This window comes from Lytechinus pictus, chromosome 1 (genome assembly GCF_037042905.1).
Source record: "Lytechinus pictus isolate F3 Inbred chromosome 1, Lp3.0, whole genome shotgun sequence".
NCBI lineage: Eukaryota > Metazoa > Echinodermata > Echinoidea > Temnopleuroida > Toxopneustidae > Lytechinus > Lytechinus pictus.
Window position 1 is genome coordinate 8,856,129 of NC_087245.1, and position 26,528 is coordinate 8,882,656.

Below are 26,528 nucleotides of genomic sequence, written 5' to 3' on the forward strand. Positions count from 1 at the left end.
GTTCATCTTCTCCTTTTCATAGTTTGGTGGTTCATGTGCAGTGTACAAGTAATTCTTGGTGACACTACATGTGCATGTAGTCCTTAGTTTGTAAATGTTATGAATGAATTTTACAGCGCCCTCATTAGTCACTACAGAGAGAGAGAGAGAGAGAAAGAAAATGGAAGTATTCTCAACTATGTGCAGCTAAAATTAATGCCTGTCATTGCCAGATTTGAAATAGATCACACATTGCACTTATAAAATTGTCAAAAACTTTGAAATTCTGATCAGATTAATGCCACTCTCATGCATGATTTCAGTTTGAACTTGGTTTGTTAAAGGGGAATGCAGTGTTCTTGTTCGAATATTCAGAAGCTTTTCGGCTAAGTTGCTCTTTAGGATATAAGGATTAAAATGAAATGAATCATGGCATAAATATCAAAGGGATAGCTTATTAATTTCAAATAAAATATTTAGGAGTGCAGATAAGGGGCCCCCCATCATACAAAATGCAGGTTTTTGTAGGAAATTGTAGATTTTTTAATTTGCTATTCAAAATTATTGTTCTTTGATTGAAATAGTAAAATTTCCAGGGTGAAGTACCCCTTTAAGTGAACAGGCCATGGGTCAACTGTTTTAATTCTTTGCACAATTAGAGGGAGGGAAATTTCTGTTGTGTGCCTTAAAGCTATTGTAAAGGCCTAAATGGAGTCGGGAGTTGTTTACTTTGTCCAACTTCTTTGTCTTCTCTGCCCGCTGTGATGGCTTGTGCACCAGTATGCATACAATACAACTGCAATATTCATATCTAACTTAGATATATCACAGGCTAAACAATCTCCATATTGTAAAACTTAATAGAATTAGGCCTTAATTAACTTAAGGCAGGATTCCACACTAACATTTTGTGGCAGTTGCCGGTTGCCCCTAGTCACAGCATCAAAATTACTGCATTTAATTTATATTGATCTCGTGGCTCAAAAATAATGAAATAAAGTTAGATATAGTGACAATCCAATTACCGGATATAGACTACCAGACATGTATTGAAATATCGCACTTTACAGAAATAATATGCGTGCATGGGCATACACCATCCCTGTTCGAATGAGAAAATGAAAAGGAAATCCTAATGACAGGGCATGAAAAAACATAACTTAATTCTCATTAATAATGACACACTGATGATAAAATGATATTGAATGCAAAATTTTAAAGTGTCCGGTAGGCCTATAATTACATTTATCTAGACCTCTACAGTAGATCTAGGCCTACATGCTGCAATTTTTAGTTACCAGTTTACCTGTTTCACGTCAGACTCAATATAATAGACATAACTATGAAAAATTGCGATGTGTAGGCTAGGCCTGTTTTGAAAACACGTGTACACGGGTACTTGCACATAAAATGAAAACACGGTGATGTTTTTTTGAAGAAAGGTGTTGGACTCAGAATAAAGAGATTTCAGACAAGTTCGTATGTTCAGAATAGCATGTTATGATTCATGGAAACGTGATGATGACGTGTCGGTATCGATACTTGTGATCGGGATATAGGTATATATCTTCAAGTCCCAAACATCTCCCTTCCTTTGAAATTAGAAAAAAAAGATAGTGAAATCTTTCATTAAATAGTAATTGATTTTGTTTTTTCAACTACCTTCTTTCTTTTCTTTTTTTTGCGAATTGTTTTGCTGAGCTTCTGCACCCCAGTCACATTACATTCAGTGATACCTTTCAAAGCAATTTAAAAAGAAAAAATATGTGAAAAAATTATGAGTCTTTTGTCCATTTATCAGTATTTAGGCACAGAGTTCAATGTCCAGTGTGTGAAGTTCAGTGGAGAAATGAGTCCCGCGTCTTGAAAAATCAAATTTAAAACACAGTCCAAGGCATTTTCCTGCTTCTGAACGCGATGTCCTTTGTACGCGAAAAAAATATCAACTATATGCCAGACTTTTGGCATCATCAACCAATTAAAACAACACAAAAAAAAGTCCTTAGCTGTAAAAAAAAACACGAAGCAAAAAAACGGTTTTGTAATATATACACTTGTTTCTTTTTACAAGTCCAGTCTCTCAGTTATTATCCTTACGGTGTATGTTATTTGCTAACGAACTGATTATATTTTGCTGGCATCTGGATTCCTGTTCTTGTGCGCGTAGATTTGGTAGGCCAGTTCGATTGGTTCGTTACGCGATCAGCGCTTGTCGACTGAGTCTGAGAGCTGTTCGCGGGTACCTCCTTAGCACGTGATTCGACTGGTTTAGCCGTCACTTCGGCGTAGGATGGTTGCTGACGTGTCTTCTGACCCACTGGCTGGAATATAGTAGCATCTTCTTGGCTACCATGCGTTGTAGGGCTCTCTGTCTCAGCAATCTGTGTGTCTGGAATGAGAGGTTCAGCTGTTGATCTCAAGAACCTCCGGTTCCTCCTTAACATTCGGCCAGCTTCTGTTTGAACCAAGAATGACCGTGGACCAACTTTCTCCATGCAGATTCCTCTGCCCCACTCCAGGCCACGATTCTTAGGCTGGATGCGGACCTGTTGCCCAATCTCTAGCTCAGGAAGCGGAGTTGCTGTTCGGTCATAGTATTTCTTGGCTTTCTGTTTCTTGTGACTGATGTGTTGTGATACACCTCCTATTACTTGTGGTTTAAGGAGTGCTTCTGGTGTTGGTAGTAGTGTTGGTTCGTCGAGCCATCATCTTTTGTGCCGGGCTGGCACCACTATCAGCAGGCGTATTCCTCCAGTCCAATAAAGCCAACTGGACGTCTTCTCCTTGTTTTGCTGCTTTCTTGAGTAGAGTCTTGGCAATTTTCACTGCTGATTCTGCTTTTCCATTGCTTTGAGCATGCAATGGTGAAGAGGTTATATGCTCAACCTCCCAGTCGGCAACAAACTGAGCATACTCCTTGGCAACAAACTGGGGTCCATTGTCAGTTATCACCTTGTCTGGACGTCCATACCGTGCGAAATGGCCTTTTGTGCATGCCACAATGACTGCTGCCCTTGTGTCACCTGTTATCTTGTCGATCTCCCAGTAATCACTGTAGTGGTCAACAGTTATCAGATAGTCCTCATTGTGGAGAGTGAAGAGGTCCTGTGACACGATACTCTGCTCGGCCTGCTCGGAATATCATATGAAAACATCGGCTCCTTTTGTTGTTTTGGCTGAAAAGCATTGCAGGTGCTACATTGTGTCACCTTTTCTTTCGCCTCTGCCTGCATACCTGGCCAAAAGAGAACATCCCGAGCGCATCTAACACAGGCATCGACTCCGAGGTGACTGCTATGCACTCCATTCAGCATTAGGGCTCTCATGGCTGATGGAACAATGACTTTCTCGCCCTTGTATAGAACTCCATTCTGTACCGTTATTTCGTCTCGGTAATTGTAGTACTCGCGTACTACTACAGGAACATCATCCTTGGTCTCCAACCATCCGTTCATTACTACCGACGTCAGTGTATGCAGTGCTGGATCTTGGAGCGTCTCCTTTTGCAGCTGAATAGATGTTGCATCACTGATTCGGAGGTACTTGGTCTGATTGATTTGTTCTATCTCCTGATAGATCTTATCTCTGCCTTCAGTGGTCGGTAAGAACGCTCTGCTCAGCCAATCAGCGATATACATTTCTCTGCCTGGACAGTATATCACATCCAGAAGGTAGTTCTGGAGTCTTAGCATCATCCTTTGGAGCCGTTTTGGGGCACTATGTATAGCCTTCTTGAAGATTGGTACGAGGGGTTTGTGATCGGTATGCACTGTTACATCTCTTCCCCGTATGAAGTGGTCAAACTTCTCGCAGCTGTATACTATAGCCAAGCACTCCTTTTCAATTTGGGCATAGTTTTGTTCACTCCTTGTCAAGGATCTAGATGCAAAGGATACTGGCTGCCCATTCAGAAACAAGGTCGCTCCCAGTCCCTTCTCCGAAGCATCACATCGTATGGTGACCTCCTCTTTTACGTCAAAGTACTTGAGCACTGGAGCTTGTGTGAGGAGTTGTTGCACCTCTGAGCGTTTCCTCAGGTTCCGGTCTCCACTCAAAGTGCACATCCTTGTCAGTCAAACGTCCCAGAGGCTCCGCCACATCTTATAGTCGAGGCAAGAATCTTGAAAGGTAAGTGACACTACCCAATAGCCTCTGGAAACCTTTCTTGTCAGTCGGAGTTGGCATCTCCACAACAGCCTGTACCTTCTTTGGATCTGGTTTAAGGCCAGTTGATGTCAAAAGATGTCCCATGTATGGCACTTCACTCAGTCGTAATCTGAGCTTCTTGTTCAAGGTCAGCCCGACCTTTCTTGCTCTTGCCAAGAACTTGCGGAGATTATTGTCGTGGTCTGCAGGGGCTTCCTCCAGATTAGCACCACTACCATATACTAGGAATTCATCTGCCACAACATCAACACCAGATAAGCCTTCAATGATCTCATGTTGCCTTCTCTGAAACTCTTCCGGTGCCGTACATATGCCAAAGGGCATACGAGTCCATCTATAATGACCGAATGGCGTTGCAAATGTCGTCAGTAAACTGCTCCTTTCTGTCAGCTTCACTTGCCAGAAACCGTCCTTTGCATCTAGCACTGAGAACACCTTGGCCTTGGCAAGCTTTGGTAGGATGTCATCCATCGTGGGCATAAGATAGTGTGGTCTCTTCAGCGCTCTGTTCAGTTCTCTCGGATCCAAGCAGATTCTGAGTTTCTGATTCTGAGCCTCTCTGCTTTAGCTCATCAAGCTTCTGCTTCAGTTCTCCCTTCAGAGGCACTACCACCTTCCTAGCTAAGTTCTAGACTGAGGGAATGGATGGATCGATCTCCATGTCGTAGTCACCTGGCAGGCAACCAAGACCCTCAAAGACATCAGCATAATCATCAATAATACTGTCCTCCATTACGTTGATTTCATCAGTAACATTGACAGTAATCGGTCCCATGTCGATGGATGTCTTGCTGGACAATAGGGGTATGTGTCAGACATCAACTATCTTGAATGTGATATCATGCTGCTTGGTACCATAACGACAAGTGTACGTCTTCTCTCCCAGAACTGGAATTATGCTGCAATTCAACAGCCTTATTCTGGATTTGCTTGGATCGATGCATGGTTGTAAGAGTAACAGTTAAAAGCTTCAATCAGAACTCTATTGAACACATTCAATTAGTAACACTTTTACACATTGGCACCAAAAGGAACAAGAAATTGTTTTTGAACTGGCATAGTATTTTCAAGTTTGCAGTAGCCCTCATCTGCTCCACTCTTCATAATATTTTTTTCTGCAGGTTATGACCGATTGTAGAAGAATGCTTTAAATATTTTCAGTCTTTAAATAGTCAACTCTGCCTAAGTCGAATCTGTTGGGACTGAAGAAATTGCTTCGACTTTTTTTGACTTAGGCAGAGTTGACTGTACCTTCTAGTGGGGAAATCAGAAATGATTTTTGTAACATTAATTAGGATATTATTACAGCCTCAATATATTTGATAAGTTTCATTTCAAGCTACAAAGAGAAGGTTTCTCCTCCCCCCACATCAAAGTTTGCAAATGAAGGACACGACAGTTCAACACGTGGTGTATTATTTACCAGAAGTAAGAACATTTTCTAAAAATGCATGATGAATTATCTACTTTTGAATTTTGATTCCAAGTCAAGGATTTACCAATCCTTTAAATTTTCAAATATTTCTTTGGAACAAGCTCCTTATTACTTACATACTGCAGGACAACATAGAGCCAAATTTGTAGCAAAGTTATCCCGATTAACACCACCTTACAGTATTTGTTTCTTTGATTTTACTGTTCATTCGTATCAAGACTTTTTCTTTTAAAGGGTCACTATTACGGAAATACATGTTAGCTTCTATTGATGTATATGGGTTCATACATTAAGAAATTAATAACCGTTTCATAAAAATGTTTCCCATATTTATAATTAATTTTTTCTGAAGTTTTTTTCACCTAGCTAAGGAACGCCCCTAAAAATCCTCCAGATATTCATGAGTACCTTGTGACATCACTTGTCACTCACAAGCAGGAAAAATCAACATAACAATGCACAGTATCATGCAACTCAATGAGCGAGCTGCTAATGCTCACAATAGCAGGACAGATTTTTATACAATGCCACCTCACAACATTTCTTACTTCACTGCTTGGACATGCCAGACATAGCATAATCTGAATGGTTGTTAGGTGGTATTCATTGAAAAATCTGTCCTGCTATTGTGAGCATTAGCAGCTCGCTAGGTGAGTTGCATGATATTGTGTATTGTTATGTTGATTTTTCCTGCTTGTGAGCGACAAGTGATGTCACAAGGTACTCATGAATATCTGGAGGATTTTCGGGGGGCGTTTCTTAGCTAGGTGAAAAAAATTTCAGAAAAAAATTAATTAAAAATATGGGAAACATATTTTTATGAAACGGTTATTAATTTATTAATGTATGAACCCATATACATCAATAGAAGCTAACATGTATTTCCGTAATAGTGACCCTTTAAATCAAGACCTATTCCCTTAACAGATCTTACAGGAATATTAAAATAAACACTGATCAGGGTACACATGGAGCAATTGAAAAATGCTACTTTAACCAAATTCATGGTTGACTGGTGTGAAAACTTGTAAGAGAGTCAATGTAATGGTTCATAGTGATGCGCATCAAATTAATAGATTAGCCGGACAGTCAATGTTTTTCACAGTTCAAAACTGGTAATATTGGAGTCTAGTTGAACTCATGCTTTCAATCAGTTTTGGATCTGGCAGTCGCTGGATGATGCTATTGTGGTGTTCCAGGGAAATGTCTCTCTTCAGCGGCCACCTGAAAATACCTCTGCTTCCTTGTACTACCTCCATGTAGTTGTTACCTCATCAGCTAACACAGCCATAACCTAATAATGATGACAAGATAAGGGAATATTCTTTTATCATGAACATCAAAGTGAAATGGCATTTGTGAAAAAAGCATTGTGAGATAATTTCATTCATTCCTGGCATTTCTTTAAATATACAAACTTTTGGCAGAATAGTGATATTCATGGTCTCATATCAAACAACTTACATTATTAGGAGAGTTATAAATTATATTAAATGGGTTTTTGATATCTGATTTATAGTCGATTTCACAGTCTCATAGGCTCAATACACCAACCTAGAAATGTTCTTTCCGATGAAGTTTTTTTCTTGATTCGTGTTCCTATGGGATCCTAGAACAAATTCAGCTTGGTTGCCCAAAGTTGCCGTTTGGGCAATTTTGCTAATTTGCATAAATCCAAAATGGCCGCCAGATGCCATCTTGAAAACCTAACTTTTGAACCCCTTTCCCCAAAATGATGAGTAATGACTCTTTTTATGGGTTTACAGATGTGTAGAACCGATTTCTGTAATCATTTTTGCAATATAAGGTCATCTTCAGGTCAAATCCAAGATGGCCGCCAGATGCCATCTTGAAAAATTGACTTTTGATCCCCTTGCCCCAGAATGACGGGTAATACCTCTGTTTAGGGGTTTTGGGGTGCGCAGACTCCATTTCTGCTTTCTATTTTGCAATGGAATGTTATATTCAGGTCAAATCCAAAATGGCCGCCGTATGACGCCATCTTGAAATATCAACTTTTTAACCCTTTGCCCCAGAATCATAAATAATAACTCTATTCATGAGTCATTTGGTATGTTGATTCAATTTATGCTGTAATTTTGCATAAAGGATAATCTTCAGATCAATTCCAAGATGGCCGCCAACCGCCATCTTGAAAAATATACTTTCCGAGGCTTATACGTGTTAGAACTAATGTAAAGGGATTTCAGTAAGAATACTCATTTCTTTTATTAATTCTCAAGTTTTTGTCCCAGAATCATGAATAATCCCTCTTTTCGTGAGTTATTTGGTATGTTGATTCCATTTCTGTTAATAATTTAGCAATATAGGATCATCTCCAGGTCAAAATAATCCAAAATGGCCACTAAACGCCATATTAAGAAAAAAACTACTTCCCGAGACTATTGAACCTTGAATAAGTACTCTCCCTAATAATAGGTTACTATTATGTATGGGAGCTCATGTAAGAGGATTTCAGTGAGAGTGATTCATTTCTTTTATCACTCCATTTTTAGTTCGAGGTAATTCAAGTAATGTCTTAGATGGTCAGATGGTTGATAGATTTCGTCATTAACAGCTTACTTTAGAATAAAACCATTCCAAGGTTTGGGCTATGATTTCGGGAGTTCTAATCCTTTTTTTTTTTTTTTTCTGTCCAACCATACTTTTCCAGTGAAAGTATTATTTGAATTAAAAAGTGATTTCTTCGTATTTTTTTTTTTAAATAGTTAACTTATTAACTTCCTTCATAATTATTATTGGACTTTTCCTCCTGACAAGAGCCATTGACTTGGTCAGCAGGAGTGCACTATTTAGCCTCCTGCAGAAGATAGGCTCCCCAAAGACTGTTCCATGGTCAGGATGGATCTCATTCGTGAAATGTTGTGCGAAAACGATGTCACCCCCTGCCTCTCAAGAGGTGAGAGTACAAGACCTAGTCATACATAACAGCTGCCTGTCCTGTGCATGTAAGGGTTTTGGATCATCCATCAGCCTGTGAGACAGAAATCCTGATCGACTCAAGACACCGACTAGTAGCGACTGTCCTCCAGATATCTATATCAACAGCACGCACTCGTCTGGTTGTGGTGGACTCCTCACCGACCTTGGATCGACTATATGTCTCTAGCTCCCTTTCACTGGACAAGTATATAAGCACCAGGATAGTAAAATCTGTCACAGTCATGACCAAGCTCTTGTGCGGAAGTAAGTCCTGGAAAACGTACGCCGACCAAGAAAAGTGGCTAAACACCTTCCATGTCAGCTGCCTTGGACGTATCATGCACATTAAATGGCAGGACAAAATGAAAAATACAGAGGCCCTTCAGCGTATGTGCTGGCATCCCAAGCTTATTCTCGCTCCTTAGTCAAAGGCACCTCAAGTGGTTGGTGCATGTTCGCCGCATGAAACCTTGGCGAATCCCTTCTTGGATTCGCCAAGGTTAGTTGAGCTGTGTGATTGGTCTCATCCCCATCGGTAAATCACACCTCCGTTATAAAGACACCTGCAAATGTGACTTAAAACTTGCCGGCATATACACTAAGTACGCTTATGAAGATGTAGATGATAGTCGCCATTCTATGTAGAGCTACTAAGTACAGGGGTCAAGACGTCAGAAAGTAATCGGAATGCTAAATTGGCAGACCAAAGACGTAGGAGGAAGGCTAGGGCAGCATCTCTATATAAACGTGTCTCAGTGCCGTTCTCCTTCATCTGTACAAATTTGCTCTAGAGACTGCCACTATAGAGTGGAGCTCTACAGTCACTTTAGAAAATGTAAGACCTAGCGGTACACCATCGTCTTTTAAGGCGAACTGATGCCTACCAATCATTGGACACATTGATTTAGAAAAAAATATTGAGAAAACACTTTCAAATTCAAATAAGACCCTAAAAGCCTCTACAGTACAAAAGTATGGATGGACATTAAAAAAATAAAAATACACGCGAAATGGATCATAGCCCAAACCTAAAGAGGATTCATTCTAAGTTGAGCAGTTAATGTCGAAATCTGACATCTAAGATATAACTTCACCTTGACCTTAAACTTGATAAGTAATAAAAGAAATGAGTACTCTTACTGAAATCCCTTTACATTAGCTCTTACACGTATAAGCCTCGGAAAGTATTTTTTCAAGATGGCGGTTGGCAGCCATCTTGGATTTGATCTGAAGGTTATCCTTTATGCAAAATTACAGCATAAATTGAATCAACATACCAAATGACTCATGAATAGGGTTATTATTTATGATTTTGGGGCAAAGGGTTCAACAGTTGATATTTCAAGATGGCGTCATATGGCGGCCATCTTGGATTTGACCTGAAGATGACATTATATTTCAAAATAGAAAGCAGAAATGGATTCTGCACACCCCAAACCCCTAAACAGAGGTATTACTCGTCATTCTGGGGCAAGGGGATCAAAAGTCAATTTTTCAAGATGGCATCTGGCGGCCATCTAGGAATTTACCTGAAGATGACCTTATATTGCAAAAATGATTACAGAAATCTCTAAACCTCTAAAACGAGTCATTACTCATCATTTTGTTGAAAGGAGTTCAAAAGTTAGGATTTCAAGATGGCATCTGGCGGCCATTTTGGATTTATGCAAATTAGCAAAATTGCCCAAACGGCAACTTTGGGCAACCAAGCTGAATTTGTTCTAGGACCCCATAGGAACACGAATCAAGAAAAAAACTTCATCGGAAAGAACATTTCTAGGTTCGGAACATGTCAAATCGACTATTATATCTTCAATAAATGTAAGGGAATCTACTTGGGCAAAAGTATGGAGAAACAAGAATATCTGCATGTTTATATTCTTAAATACCTACTTAATTACATACAAGCTTAGTGTTCCTACCTCTCCCGTGTAAGTCTTGGTTTTTTTCCCAACAGGTATAGCAACTTTCACGAACTGTCCTACAGTGACACCGCAATCTTTGTCGGTCTGAGGATGGGCATTTTCAACGGACTCTGGAATGGCTTGGTACTGTACTGTGTCTTCCAAAATAGAGACATTGATTCGAACTCAGGTGATCTCTTCATTGTCAATTTCATCTTCCAAGGAGCTTTCACTTCTGCTCTCGACCTCTGTGGAAGGTTCCTCATCATGCTTGTTGCCTACGCTTTCTGAACAGTCTACTCGTCTTATGTTTGTCAGTTTCCAGTCGTCCACAATCTCTGAGTTTTGACACCTTCCTTCTGGAACAGAAGAACATCCGGAACAGAAACAAGAAAATCTCCGTGCTTTGATGACATAAGGGTCCAATGCTTTGATGGCATGAAGTTTCCTTGTCCCTTGGACTGTTCCCACATTGCTCCTCTGTGGTCTGCTTCTACTTATCTCCGATGGGTCTACCATAATAAATGTCCATCTTGAATGGTTACATTGTTCATCTACGTTGTCTGGCTTTGCCATCGTCTTGCTACAGAATTCCACAAATGATTTGCTCTCTGTTACTACAACATCATTGTCGGCGCGAACTGCTTGTGACACAGAGTTCTTGATTATTCTTGGTCGGTCTGATAAGCTCTTTATTTACAAAATGTATTCACATGTTACATCTATCTTCGTTGAAAACATGTTTGGTACTTGGAAACTCCTGTGTGTGTTATGCTGTAGTATTGATTGGGAAATAAAGACTGTGCTCTTGTGTTCTAGCACAAGACTTCGGCACATGTACGTAACCCCCGAATGTACGTAACTAAAAGACAGACAAAAACTTTGAGGGGTGCCATCTCAAGGGCCGGCCGAAATTGTTCATAGCTCTTTCATCATACCCCGTGCGCTCACTCTCCACGCAATCGTTCAATGCACACCTGTTACAAAGTTGACTTCAATCACGGAAGAGAAAGACGCGTTACGTACATTCAGAAACCAGACAGACTTTCATCAGAGCAAAACTTAATCGTTTTTATTAAAAAAATGAGCGACATAAGCAAAGAAAATCATTTGCAAGTTAAATACAATCTTATGTTGTAACAGAGTATGGTACAACATGCTGTTTATCCCTTGTATTAAGATAGTGATACTGTAGTGAACGTACGTATCGGGAAAGACAGACATTTATTCTTTAACAAGGAAGAATACAGACACTTCTTATTAGTACTTGCGGAAACAGAAACTGCTCAATTTTTTGGGAGGATCCCCAAAGAGTTCTCTTCATGATAAACGCAGAGTTTATTATATCCTCTTACCTTTCATTATTTTTTTAAACAGAAAGAAATCATACATGCTTTCGTGCTAGAAAAAAAAATTGAGTACATGCGCCAAATTTGTCATTTCAATATTATTTTTGTAGAAGTTACTAAAATCCTTGTGCATAGATGTATTTATTATGTAATTAGATAATTTATAGTATAAAAACACAAAATACAATATTCTGTAAACAATTTTCTTTTATTTATTGACATTATAGTTTTTCTTTTTCATTGACCCCATTACTATAGAATACCCCAGGTGTAAATCAAAATTTTGAAAATTCATAACTTTTAAACGGATTATCCGATTTTGCTCAAATTTTCAGTTTGATCATTGTATTTTTCTTCATTCACTGACAGCAATGTCTGTGGTTAATTCTCCTTTAAGCTTTTAATAAGGTTGTTTAAACTCTGACAACTGTTAATTGATTACCTGGAATCTCAATAATCATGATAATTGTCCTCTGCACCAGCCTATTGTATTCAGTCAGCAGGCCTGTCAGTGTCGATCACTCAGTCAGTGTCACCACTGGTCACATACACAGTTTTTCTAACTTGTACAACTCGACCCTCTGGCGATACGGATTTGTACCGGATATCAAAACACTTGACCAACATCAAAGCAATATCATATTCTTCCCTTGAACCAAAACATAAAGTTCTATCACAAGAATTTGGGTGTGATGGACAAGCATAAAACTGAAGATCAAAATCAAAACAAAGAGTGCCAATTTGCTCACTGTATTGACAAGAAATAGTTTTGGAATAACATGGACTCCATGCCAAATTTGGCAGGCTGAAGGTCCTAAAAGCCATTATATTTTGTTTTAAGGATGCTAGATCTAACTAAACTAAAGAAGAGACACTAGTCGATTCAGGTTATGCTACCACCTACGGCTTAGCCTAGCCTGGCCCTTGACCTCGTGTAGGTGTACAAAGTACTAGTAGGCCAAATATAAAAAAGCACGCACATGTGCTGTGCGGTATATCACGCGCGCCAGTAGTAGCGCGCATATTTCCGGTCGATCGTCCGCGATAATTGTATCTATACTGCCCTGGTGATTGCGATATTGTGAATGAATAAAAGGGATTATTGTGTGTCGTGAGGGCACCCGGTATTTAACATTGTTAGAAAACAACAATGTGTTTCCAATTTTGTCATCAAACTTCACACAAAGCAGAAAAGTAGAAATTTCTGCATAAGGAACCGGTACTTGTAATAGAAATATACAAATTTATTTTCGTTTAAAACGAAAAAAATGAGCTGTACAGCCAATGTACTCTTTTGCAAACCTCGATATATACTATACCCACAATTTAGGGTTGCAAAGGTGATCACTCAGTGAGGTTACAAAATTACTTATTGATCTTAACGATAGTTGGCGCTATTCTTTGTCTACCCCAAACCATTTGAACAATCAAATCACATCTCTTCAGAAAAAATGCGGGTCGAAACAATAGGACACGAATATGTTCTCCTGTTGGCTGATTGGAAGCTGCTCCTTGTAGAGGTTTCGAAGATTAATTTTCTTCTCACCTCGAATCGAGGCCTTCACACGAATTGTGCGGAAAGGCTCATCAAAGTCATACCTGAGGAGGATGACATTAGGCTCACTCCTCTGATATCGGAGCTGCTTGATCTTAAGCTACTTGACATTGTTTCCCTCTACATCTTTCTTCATATTCGTGAACAACCGAGCATCCAAGTCTTTGAAGTCAATGAGGTCCTCATGCTGAAGCTGTACAACGGCATATGGATTCTGCTTGCATGCCAACTTAATGACATTCACCCACTCCTGTGGATGGTAATGGATGCCCTTTTCTTGGAGTATTCTATGGTCGAGTGGATTAAATCCACCTCCATGTGGGTGTGTCCTGTTTCCAGGAACTTCTGGTCATGACATCCAATGGGCTGGTTCTTACAACATAATTAAGGCAAGCCGACAAATATCTGTTGTGGTTCTGACCACCGCAACAGTCAGAGAAGAGACTTACATGTTTAGTGGATGATGGCAAGTCAAACAATGCTCTCATGAGGCAAGTGCCTATTTCACAATCACCTCTCTTGCCTTGGTGTTCTGACCAAATGTAACAGGTAGCACCTCCAATATCTTGTTCATACATGGTCAGATTATATGTGGACAATTTCCTCTTGTAATAAAAAAGGGTGGCATTGGCACAAGGAGTAGGCAAGTTCTGCTGGAGGTCAAAGGTAAAACTCTTGAAGGATGGATCTATTTTACTTCTTTTTTTGTCAGCTGTCTTTTCTGCTCGAGCTCTCACCTTCCTTGTCAAGTGAAGCTGGTGGACTTCCTGAGCTTTCTCTTTTTCCTTTTCTGTCAAACTGAAGAAGGATGAGCACTTACTGTATTGGTCCTTCTTTGGATGGTGGAAGAAGAAGTTGTAATTAGAGCAAAACACCTGCCGATACACGTGGGGAGAACAAGGATCTCTTCTTTCGTTTCTGCACTTATCTTGGTACAACCTGTACATTATGGAAATATTCAGATTGGATGGAAGGTACTTTCTTGTTGAACTTTTCCGACAGTAGTGGGACTCCACTGCTGGGAAACTCTTGATAAGTTCATGGATATGTTGGACATCTTTCACAGATGTCTTATTCTTGGGCAGATGCTTACCTCTATGATCTGATGGAGAGAAGTCCCCTTCTTTCTTTGACAGAGTGTAGCGAACAAGCTTTTCTCCGATTCCAAGAGTGGCAAGGAAGAATTTCTGACAGACTTCCTTTCTACAGTCTCCTGTAGGAAAGTAGTACACATGTTTTTGTCGTTGTTTCTCTTGGTTAGTTCGTTTTTGTTTCTCTGGATGTACATGTGTGATTGCCTCTGTAGTATATTGTGAGGAAGAACTCATTGTCATGCTCCCATACTTTTATTTCTTCACAATAGGAATGAATTGCAGGACTGCCACAAATGGCACAAAGTTTGCACGTATTTGCTTATGTAAATTGAACAGCGTTCAGTTTGTCATCCAGTTCACAACTTTCTTGATGGCATTCATTGTATCCCTTGCAGTGGGCAATGTGCCTTATTCCAGTGAAGCCCTTCCTTGTAGACTTCATCCAGGTGTCCCATGGTCGCCCATCTTTTGAGACAATCATCATTTCCTTTCTATCACAGTTCATTCTGAACTTCTTTAGCCCATTAACATTACAGGGAATTTCATATTTTTCAATGTCAATCACCTCACAATCTGCCCAGTGGGACACTAAAAAGTCAGTCAGCCTTTGTTGCTTTGTAAATGTGATACCTATGGTCTTGGAGCTGTTCTCAAGAGAGTGGCATGCCGGTAAGTTGCTGTTGGTAAATGTGATGACAGAGCTGCTGCTACTTGATTGCCAGGCTGAAGAGGTGCCATTGGTCGCCTATGAGACGCTGCAGCTGCCTCCATGAAAGTCCTGGACTGGCGAGGTGTTGTGGGATTATGAGATGACAGAGCTCTCCCCATATGGGTGGTTGGTTGGTGAGGGGTTGCTATCTGATGAAATGACAGAGCATGCACCACCGTGCAAATGATGGGTTGGTGAGGTGTTGGTAATTGATGTGGCAATGGAGCTTTCTCCATCTGAGGGGTGCATTGGTGACATGTTTTTGGCTGATGTGGTATGAGATCTAAAGATAGGGACCATCTCCACCAAGTTATGCTGTACTCTATCAGATCCAATCCTCTGAAACAGCCAGCGTGACAGGGCATGGCAACCCACTGTATTTGCTTTAGACCAGCATATTATAGCAAGACCACCACCTTTGTATTGTTGTCTGACTGGGTGAGTATCCACCAAACAGATCCTGTCTCTCTGGAAAAGCAGCAGCCATGAGCCAAACCAATGACAAACGCTGTCTGGTTTCTCACTGTGCCAGCCTGCAGGGCCTCTTCCACTTCTGCTACATATGGGAAGCCAAGATCAGCATTGGTCAAGCACCAAAGAACCATTCCAAATGCCCAAATGTCCATCTGCCGCAGTGATTACATAGAAGTCTTGCTGGTAGCAGATAGTGTGTGTATTTCTGGTGCTTGAAATGCTAATAATTTGGCCACCACTGTACATGTAGTTCATGATAAAATTTCATTTTGAATGGGTGATATCAAATCATTCAAAATTTCAGTCTTCTGCTTCCTTGGCCATCTTCACAGTCTGCTTTTCTGATGCCTTTCAAAGGGATGCCCTCACATCCTTGACTTTCTGGCCCATCTTTGCTCTGACTTTGCCCGGAGTCACATCTGGAAATTTAGCTGTAATGTAATCTGTATTTAAATAATTGAAAAGAATATAAACATTTAACAAGGGCAACTCATTGGGTAGTATCCCAATGCCAGGTAAAAATCTGAATCCACTGAAGGAATATGACTTGTAGTTTTCTTCAGGATGTATGACTTTTACCTTGACCTCTGGCCTTAAAATTTGTTTACAGTGCAAGTCATTTATATGGATTAAATTTGTATCAAGTTTGGTCTGTTGAAGGATGTTGCATCTAGAGCAGGTCTAGAGCATTCACAATATTGTAAAGTTCCAATTGACTTTGACCTTGACATCTCGCCTTGAAAATTTTTAGAGTTCCAAACATCAATATGGAGTAACTATGTACCAAGTTTGGTCAAACTCTGTTAAAGGACAAGAACTCTAAATGTAGAGCACTCAGAAGATTTGTTATGGATGGACAGACAGCAGCATTGATCCCCTTTGTGACTTTGTCAGCAAGGGGTAAAAAAAAGTAGTGGGTATCACTCGTAACCCCAATAAGGGCAAAAGATGCACTAATTCCAAATTTAATCAATCAGGAAAACCCTTGAGACAAACATGAGTAAAATTATTTCTTGAAGAAAATGTTTAGAAGTCAGGAGAAAATTTGTGAGTTTTGTGTATCAATTCCCTATTCATATTATGTAGTGAATCAATTGTTAATTCTTTTGTATTTCTGTGGAATGGAGTGACTTATTCAGCTAAAATGTTTGACAAAATTTTCTAGCATGAAAAAGGATATCTACAAAAGAATCAAATTCATGAACTGCTACAAATTGCTTTATTGCTATTATTGAGTAATTTGACTTTAACTCATCTTTGACCATGTGTCCTTTTTGATCAGGGTTATGTGTAAGTTTGATTTTAATCCCAAATGACCATTCTGACTTTTACTCATCTTTGACCATGTGTCCGTTTGATCAGGGTTATGTGTAAGTTTGATTTTAATCCCAAACTGACCATTCTACAGAACTTGAATAAAGTGTTAGTTGTATTTTACTTTTGTGACAAAACAATTTTGGTTGGCTTGCATATATATTTGCATTGTACGATTCATTTTAAAAGTACAGTATGATATACATGACATAATATGTGAAATGTGACTTGAAAATTCTCATGTTGCATTTAAAGTTGACAAGACAAGCCAGCAAGTGCATGCTATTGACCCAAATAGTTTTCAACATAAAGCCCAAATAAATACACAATGCATGACAAAGAGTTTATCATTATTACCTTTATTGCTTGTGAAGGTAAACAAATAATGTTTTTGAGCTGAATTATTCATTTTCGTAGAAGTCAAACACATATTAAACAAAACATACACAAAAAGCTTGTAGTATGTTATGCTTTAAACTACATGAAATGAAAACAACATGGAAATGAGTTGCTATATTTGCAACTTCTTTTTCTCTGTAACATTGGAGTAAACTTACAACTTCTTGTTCTCTAGTACATTGGAATGAGCTTGCAACTTCTTTTTCTCTGGAACATTGGAATGAACTGTACATACATGAAGAGCATGTAACATGCATGCAGGACTTTAGAAAAAATAAAGCTTCCGATGAACTTGTCACCACTTTTCTTTTCCATGTAAAACTGAAATAAACTGTGATTTATGTACAGCATTTTGTGCATTACGACATACTACATGTACATGTATACATCACTTCCTTTCGAGTCTGGCAGGAATGGCACTCTGATTCTAGATCTTATCAAAGTTTCAATTACAACATTTACAACTCATTTCTCTACTTTGGTCCAATCCAAACATTTCTAAACACAAAAATCAAAACAAGGATACATGCACAAAGTACGAGTGTTTCTTTTCTATTAAATGTATGTTCAATATCCTTCCCATGTGAAGGCAAAATTATTTAACAAGGTTATAGCAATGTCAGTACAGCTTCAATTCTTTGGTAGCTCTACTTTTATACTTCCAGCAAAGTCTTACATCGCATTATAAACCTTGCTATGAACATCCTATGCAAAATATATGCTGGCTATATGAAAAAACCACATGAAAATGAGTTGTTATTTTCAACTTCCTTTATACACTGAAACATTGAAATAGACTGTCTTTATGCATGCAGAGCTTGTACACATGTGAAGGTTTACATGATAGGAAAATAAAGCATGCAGATGAATGATGACACCTCAAGCCATGATTTTCCAAACCAGTACTGTAAACTAGGTGTAGACCCTCTCAATGGGCAAAATAATCAATAAGTTGGTATATGATGTTTACTTCTTGACCCCAAAACATGTCTCCGGCAAACACCTTCAATGGGTGCAGGCATAACAATTATAAAGGCGCAATTATATCGCATGAAATCACGGCGCAGCATTTACGCGATATCTAAGCCGTGATTGGTTAATGTGTTGAACATTCTGTATGCAGAGTAGCACACCGACCAATTGCAGACTAGATATCTTGTGAATGCTGTGCCGTGATGCCGTGTAAACGAGCCTTTACAATGAAAATTAAGCAAAATTTTAATGTAGAATAAGCACCCTCAGCAGAAGGTCTCAAATATATACTACATATTTTTGGTTGTTTCAAATTTGAAGTAAATTTGCCATTTGGGGAAATACATCACAGGAATATTATTACACTCATTCAAATGTAAATACAGAGGTATAATACTGCCATACTATATAGTGCGTCCCACAAAAATCGAAACCGTGATTTATCGATGATTTATAGTAACTTAAACACAAACACAATAGACAAATAACCTATCATTTTAAAGCTTGGAATCTCCTCGTTTAACTCAAAAGATTCCTCCTTCACGCATGATTGAGTAAAAACAATTTGAAGAAAGGAAACAAAAAAGTCACTTGGCGGGCGGTATCTGATCTTCAAACAGAAAATTACATGTCTGAAAAGTTCAATATCTGCTCTTTAATTTGATACCTTAATCACAGAAAATGGGCAAGAAATAACAAAGCATTATTTCAAAGAGAAATAATGCTTGTAACCCCATAATTTTAATCAAAAAGGCATTTTCACAGATTCTCTACGGTAGCTATTGCACAGTTTACAAAAGACTTTATGCCTGACTGATTGTCAACAAAGCAGAATGTTGAGTAAGTCCGACAGCTACACTGTAAAACACCTTCATTTTAGAAAATTATTTGAATGCAATCATTAAAAAAAACAGAACTTTGTTATTTCTTGATTATGTTATTATTATTAGCCGATTTAAAGATTGACATTTATTTATCTCTAGAGTACAAATTATACATGTATAGACTATTGTAAACTGTTAGTGACCAATGTAATATTGATTACACAAAATTGTGTCAGTTCAAAGTATGGTACAAGTGGTTTGATTTAGAGCTGCTTAATTGATGAAGCTTTGCCCAACTTTTGATACAATGGGATAAGAAACCTCGCCAATTTCAGGGAATAATTATACTTCTCAAAGTTAGTAGCAATTTTGGTTGATGGGGAAATACTTTAAACAAAGTTCTGTACAGTCCTATTTTAAGAAGAAAGCCTCTTGCACAAAATAAATTCTGTATGCATTCTTATAAAAAAATGCAAAGCAAATTGCAAAGTTATATAAGGAAAATTATTCCCTGAATTCATAATAACCCTTCTTTTATGCACAATTGTGCAGGACATGCTGGCGGAATCACAGCTGGGCCTTCAGTGCTTCCATCTTTGCATTTGTTGGCGGTAAAGATAAGAGCATCTCGTCCACCTCCCTTTCATTCTGCCACAGGCCATGGTACTGAATGTCTGCAGTAAATTTTTCAAGTTCTCCTATTCGGCACTGTGCCTTGGCCTCCTTGGGTGGTATTCTGAGATCCATTTTATCTCAGATAAAATAAAATATTTTATCTCCGTTAAAATCAGTGAGATGAAATACCCCTAAAATCTCTCCGAATTGGTATTCTGAGAACAATTTTATCTTCATTTTATCTCTGTGAGACACCTATTTTTTAATAAATATCCAATTAGAAACGCGCTTATCAAGCTCATATCATTCAACCAATGGAAATCCATTCTGCTAGGAGGTGTGGCGAGGGAGTGAGATTGCGTCAATTTATAGTTCAAATTTATAGTTTGGCATGTCTGGAAATACTTTTTCATATCAATTGTGAATGATCTTTGATTGTAAAACTTTTGACTTTTTATTATTTTTTCATTCTGTTTTATCTTGCATACGTACCATGGGATCCATATCCCAAAGAAAGTGCCATTTTTGTTCTGTAAAATTAACTTGACAAGCATGAACAAAACCTTTACGTAGCGAAATAATTTTACAAGCAAACAAAGTCACATAATGTATACCTGCACGGCTCTAAAAGGGGAGGGAGCAGGTCATACTTGGGTTTGGGGCATTCTAACAAGAACATGATGTCATTATCTAACTCATTTCCAAGTTGAAGAAAAAAGAAAATACATTGATTTTGTTTTTGTGATCAATGTTGAAAAAAAAATACTGCTTTTATAAATGCAATAATATTTAAAATTGACAGATTTGTCAGAATATTATCACAGTATCCACAAACCAACAAGCAACACAATTTGTGACTTGCTAGAAAAATTAAAAGTTTGATCAAATTTAGTTAACATTGAAATAGTTTTCATGTCGGCCTAGCATTTTTAATAAGATCAAGATTCACATAAAAGACAAATGTTCCGCATTCAAGTTTTCACAATATCCATCTTTTATTTTTCAATCACCATAAAACACATATTTACATACCAGTACACATTTATGTCAGAATCAAGTCATCAAAAGTCATATTTCATAATAACAATAAAAATATAGAACTCTAATTGTAGGCCTACTAGAATATCGTGATCAATATAATTTATATTCTTCATTGACATATCAAATTCTAAGTTTTCATTAGTGAAGACCTAATAATCATGTTGCAGATCTAGTCCTGACCTTAAAATTAAGCATGCCAGGGCCAAACAGGCCGCTATACATCATTACATGTACTAGGTCTTAGCCCATTGGCATTGAGTGGATCTAACTTTACTTTAGATTTAAAAAGTAAAAGTTAGATAAGCCTATGCTAAAGTCATCATGGTCATAGGATTTATGTAGACCGTTATACCCGGACCAGTTACAAGTCTAGATCTAACTAAAGATTCTAGATTATATTACGTACTGATTATGAATATCGCGTTCAACCAAAACGTTGATTTTAATGTGATTTCGATTGTGAAATCGAGACTCTATTATTACGGGCTTAATTTGACTGGCCTTATGCTGCAGCTGACGGACCGGTCAGCCAGGCTCCAGCTACTGCATGAGCTATCCTAACGTTGGGCCTACAGCTAGCCCGGCATTAGCTCGATCGAGGTGCAAGCGATCTCGCCGACTACCGAAAAGTAGGTCATGTGAAAGTCCAGGTCGTGAAAATTGTTTTTGCGAGAAAGGAAATCGCAATAAATTTAGCTTTATTAATCGATCATCTACATTTGACACTTACCAAGAAAGCAAAGATTTGGCAAGGCTATATTCTCTTCAATAGAATTTACGGCAACAAAGTTTAATCAGGTAAGTTAATACTCGATCGACTTCATTTCCGAGGCTTTAGGCTATATTTTAAGGCGTATCTGAAACATGTGTTGTGAAGCTAATTAGCATAAGAAATGCAAATCAGTGTTGGTCATGCGTAGACGTAGACGTACCGGTAGTCTTTTCTTTCAACCAATACACACAATTACTGTGCACGCTCCGTAGTCCTTGTATATAGAATTTGCAGTTGTAAAATCGACTTGGGATTGCTCAATCTATTCAGTCGTCCTGTTGATGAAGACTAGAATATATGGCAGGGGCGGATCCAGGGATTTTTAAGGGGGATGAAATTTTTCGGAGGAAAATTTTGACAAGCCCCCCCCCCCCAAAAAAAAAAGGTTTTAAACCACCGTGAAATTAAGGTTAAAATAAGCAAAAAAAGTCTTCAATTTCAAAAGAGGGGGCAAACCTCGGTTTTAATGGCATTTTTACATTATACATTTTGCTTCTCAAAGCCCCCCCCTTCCTTTGATCTGCGCCTGCTCTGTGGTGTTTTTGGAAAGAGTTAATGTTGCTGTTGAGTGTTGTCGATACAAAATTAGACCCCCAACTTTGCTTCTCCTTTTGGAGGGCTCAGAATAATTTATGTTGAACTTTGTTAAATTCTAAATGTGACACCATGGTCTAAACGACGAATCTGTGGTTTAGGCTTTGATAAAATAGATGCTATCATTGCTAGCTAGGCCTAACGTTAGTAGATCTCCATCATACTAGTCTCGATAAACTCGGGCGGGGTCATGCATGTACGAGAATTTTTTTAAGCCCCCCGACCCACCACTTACACTTCCAAAAACGATCCCTCAGTACCCAGTAAATAAAGAGATCTAACATAGTTTAGTGTCATTTGGTGCTGAATAGCCTCGTCCCACAGGCCCTCGTAATTTTGCCCCTCCGCGGGGATCAAGATTCAAAGTCTTAATGTTGTCGAGTTATGCAAGGGGGGGGGATTGTCCGGGGAATTGTGAACATTTAGAGAGTGTAATAATATTTCCAGCCAATGCTTGTTTCTTTCCCCAACTAGCTAGTATGAGAATATAATTAAATTCTAAATATTTCTTTTATAAATCCCATCATTCCATCATTTTACAGAATATGGAATCGACTCCAAGAAAGAAAGGGGCCTGGAAGACGCATGAGATTATATCATGCCTTGACCTATACGTGGAAAACTATTGTACCTATAGGTCGATGAAGAAGGCGGGTCAAGCCAAGGCGTTTCACGATAGAATGTGTGATCTTCTTCAACTACACAGAAAACTTGATCAAGAATTTGGGTCGTGAATACAGGGAAGAAATCAAAAGAAGCATGCAAACTGGTGTAGAGACAAGGGAACCTACAATGAGAGGTTCATCCGAGCTGTACTACAAATATGAGGAGTACAAACCAACTGTATTTCCCCGCTGGTGGACAGGTGATTAATTAAATACACTAGAGTTATACAATAGAATTGACCCTTCGCATAAATAAATCAGTAAATCAATAATAAATAAATGAATAAATGTATGAATGAATAGATAGATAAATAAATATGGGTCCTTGAATATATCAAAACAAGAAATTCGTGAGTTGCAAAGAAGGAAAAAAGAACAAGCGAAGTACATAATGAAATTACATATAATAGTACTAAAGTTCAAGATTATTGTCCATTATACGCCTATGATATCAAAGTTAAAAAGTTTTTAAAACTGTTGTATATATGAGATTCACAAAGTACCAAGTTAACGAAATAAGGTTAATTTTGCAATAAGTGACAATAAACTTAAAGTATATGTTCTGTAAATTTGTATACTTTTCAGGTAAAGCCCCAAGCTGTGATCACGGAGGGCAATGTCACAACTTTCGACAGTGACAATGGGGAGGCTGCTGGACCAAGCGAGCCTCACTCTTGCAAGAAGAAACGCATGAGTGCTCAAACCACTCGGGAAGAGGAGATGCTGACAGCGATTAAGGCGTTAGTTGACACAAACAAAAAGATTGCATTGGAACTAGAAACTATTAGAATGGTGCTTGCTGCACAGTTTGGAATCCAAGTGCAACAAGAATAATTCGTAGTCCTGATTTCTTGGTTCTCTATTCACCCCCCCCTTCCGTCTGTTTTTAACAAGGCCCTCTCACCATGGACCTATCCACGGAGGATTATTTTATTGTTACTTGGGGTGCTGAGCATTGTCACAGCACCCCCAGTAACAATAGATAATCTTCCGTGGCCAGGTCCATGCCTCTCACTGTAGCCTATTTCTACTGATAACATTTCACTTTAAAATGTGAGTAAATTGAAATCTGTCAATAAAAGGAGATTTAATTGAACTGAATGAAAAATTTTCATGTGTTTTTACACAACTTAATTCGATGGAGAAAGTCGCAAGTGAAAGAATTATGAATGAACATTACAAAAATCAAATATTACTCCTCGAGAGAAGAATTCGAATTAGTAGTTTGTAAATCGGTTTGTGATGTTTTCTGATCAAGAGCAAGAAATTCATACGAGGTAATTTGTGTATCTGTTATGCAGTTACGACATGGCAACCAAACATTTGGAGGGAAATAAAATACCTCCTTTGGCTGACATGCGATTTTCTTTTAGTTGCGACAATCTCCATCTTAGCTGAGTCGCTCCTATCGCCCTTTCCACAATTTGTCGTAACTTCGTTACATCAAGATTGTATCGTTCTTCTTCAGCACTGAGATTTGGTTTAACCACTCTATGTATCACTGATGGGTGAAGATTTCTGTAGGCAGGATCTCCCAAGACGACGTAGTCACCTGGCAAATCGTCAAGAAACTGCATGAAAGTCATGCTCCACTCTGTTGCTGTTTTGTCGTGTGTTGCTCCAGATAATCCTACATGATTTTTTTTAATTAGTCATCGGGGAGGGCGGGGCAGGAGAAATAAAAAAGAGAAAAAGAACGTTGTTAAATAATGTACACTGGGGAGGAAGTGGCAGAGTGCCCCATAAATTTATGACTCTAGTATTTGGTTTTTTTTTAATGGAAACAAAGAAAATTAAATGCTTCCGGAAAAAGGACGTACGTGTTATGACCACCCCACCCCTTATGATTAGTTCCAGGAAAAAAAAATCCAGAAAAAGATAATCACTAGGTATAAAGCCTAATTAAAATATCCAAAAAATCTGAAATAGGCATAATATTATAACAATAACAACATAAATTGAGGAAAATAATCCTTTCTCAAATAGGATATGCGATATTGGAATATTAAATAGTTCTTGAAAGTGATTGTTTGAAATTGTTTTGAAAACAGGTTGTTTGGATTGATTTCCTTCCAGTGCTTGGATCAATGACTTTTTCAAGCCTCAAGTTCATCTATAATAACTCTTATATCATTTCCGTGTTGAAAATGTTTTATGAAAACATATTTACCGGTTATTATATGACGAACTTGCCCAAATTTATCAGTAATGAGTTGGGTATTGATTGAATCACAAGATTTCCCATGACGACCACAAAAATAAGTGTCTCCCGCGTGGTCTGGACGTTGGATTCGGGAAATGTAGCCATCAATGTAAAGGATCACTTGTTTCATCTTTATGAAGAGAAGAAAAAATACAGGAGTGATTCACAAATAAACAACAAAATAAACTTTATCCTTCAAAATTAATATAAATATATATAGAATAAACATTCAAACATTCAAATAAACAAATATCATTCCGCCCGTGATAAGGAGGGGGGGCGGACTCCGGCCCATCAAATACTACGCCTATGCATGTCCCCTTTCTACTTCCAGCATATTCCATCGACACTCGCTGCTCCTTCTCTTGGTTTAAATACCTTCTTAATATTTTCTCTTTCTTTTTTCTCTCTCTCTTTTTGATCTATTCCCCCCCCCCCATTTACTTCTTCCCTATCTATTTTCTTTCTCAGTTGCAATCTTACTTCTTTGCATTTCCATCTCTTTTATTTTCATTAATTTCTCTTTCCTTTTCCCCGTGTCGGGAGAAGGTGGATCCAGATTGACCATGTGGATGAAGCCTAGATCCACGCCTGCCTATTGGCTAACCAACAATAGCATTAATTACCTACCTGCCCATCTGGCATCTCAATACGTGAACTTAATTGCTCGAATTCATGCTCAGCTCTCGGAAGCGAAATATAGTCAGACGCCTTTTCATAGATGAAATTCGTGGTCAATCTGGTATGTCGAAATGCAGTTGAGGTTGCAATACCCGATGAATGTCCCAGCTGACGATAGTACCCCCCTCCCGCTAGATAATTTAGTAGTGTCTCAATCATTTTTTCTGATTTTAGTTGATCACTAGGGCCCGCCGCCCTCCATTCATTGAATTCTGCTGCCAGTTGAGTTATTTCATGTACATTTAGCCGACAATTCTTGATGGAAGATTCTGCGGTAGATGCCGGAACTCTATTATAATTCGGGCGCCGACGATGTTGTCCGAAACGAAACATAGTTGAAATTATAACCAAACAAACAAACAAAAAAATCAAAATAAAATGAGAAAACTGAACGATGATCACGGCATATGTACATTAGCAACACCAACACCGAACTTGAAATCACGATTTCCCCAATCCCTGGGGGTCGGTGTTGGGGAATGGGGAAATTGCACGCAGATCGTCAACACCAGCTGTGATGCTCGGTTCAGCAGACGGCATTCAACACCAGCGCTCAACACGAACTACCGGAAATACGTCATATTTTCCGAGGTCAACCCCAACACCAGCCTGATTTCAAGTACGGTGTTGTGGCTGGTGTTGGTGTTGTCACAAAACCAACACCAGATTTCAACACCGTACTTGAAATCACCCAATGTCTGCGGTAAAATTTTCAAGTTCTCTTATTCGGCACTGTGCCTTGGCCTCCTTGGGTGGTATTCTGAGATCCATTTTATCTCAGATAAAATAAAATATTTTATCTCCGTTAAAATCAGTGAGATAAAATACCCTTAAAATCT

General features: G+C 38.6%; 1 protein-coding gene and 1 pseudogene across 1 annotated transcript in view; both read right to left on the minus strand.

Moving 5' to 3' along the window:
• The window catches only part of LOC135153222 (uncharacterized), a 1,173,865-nt gene that overhangs the window by 440,776 nt on the left and 706,561 nt on the right, over window positions 1–26,528 (minus strand). The window lies entirely within an intron of this gene.
• On the minus strand, window positions 24,074–26,032 carry LOC135153410 (uncharacterized; annotated as a pseudogene).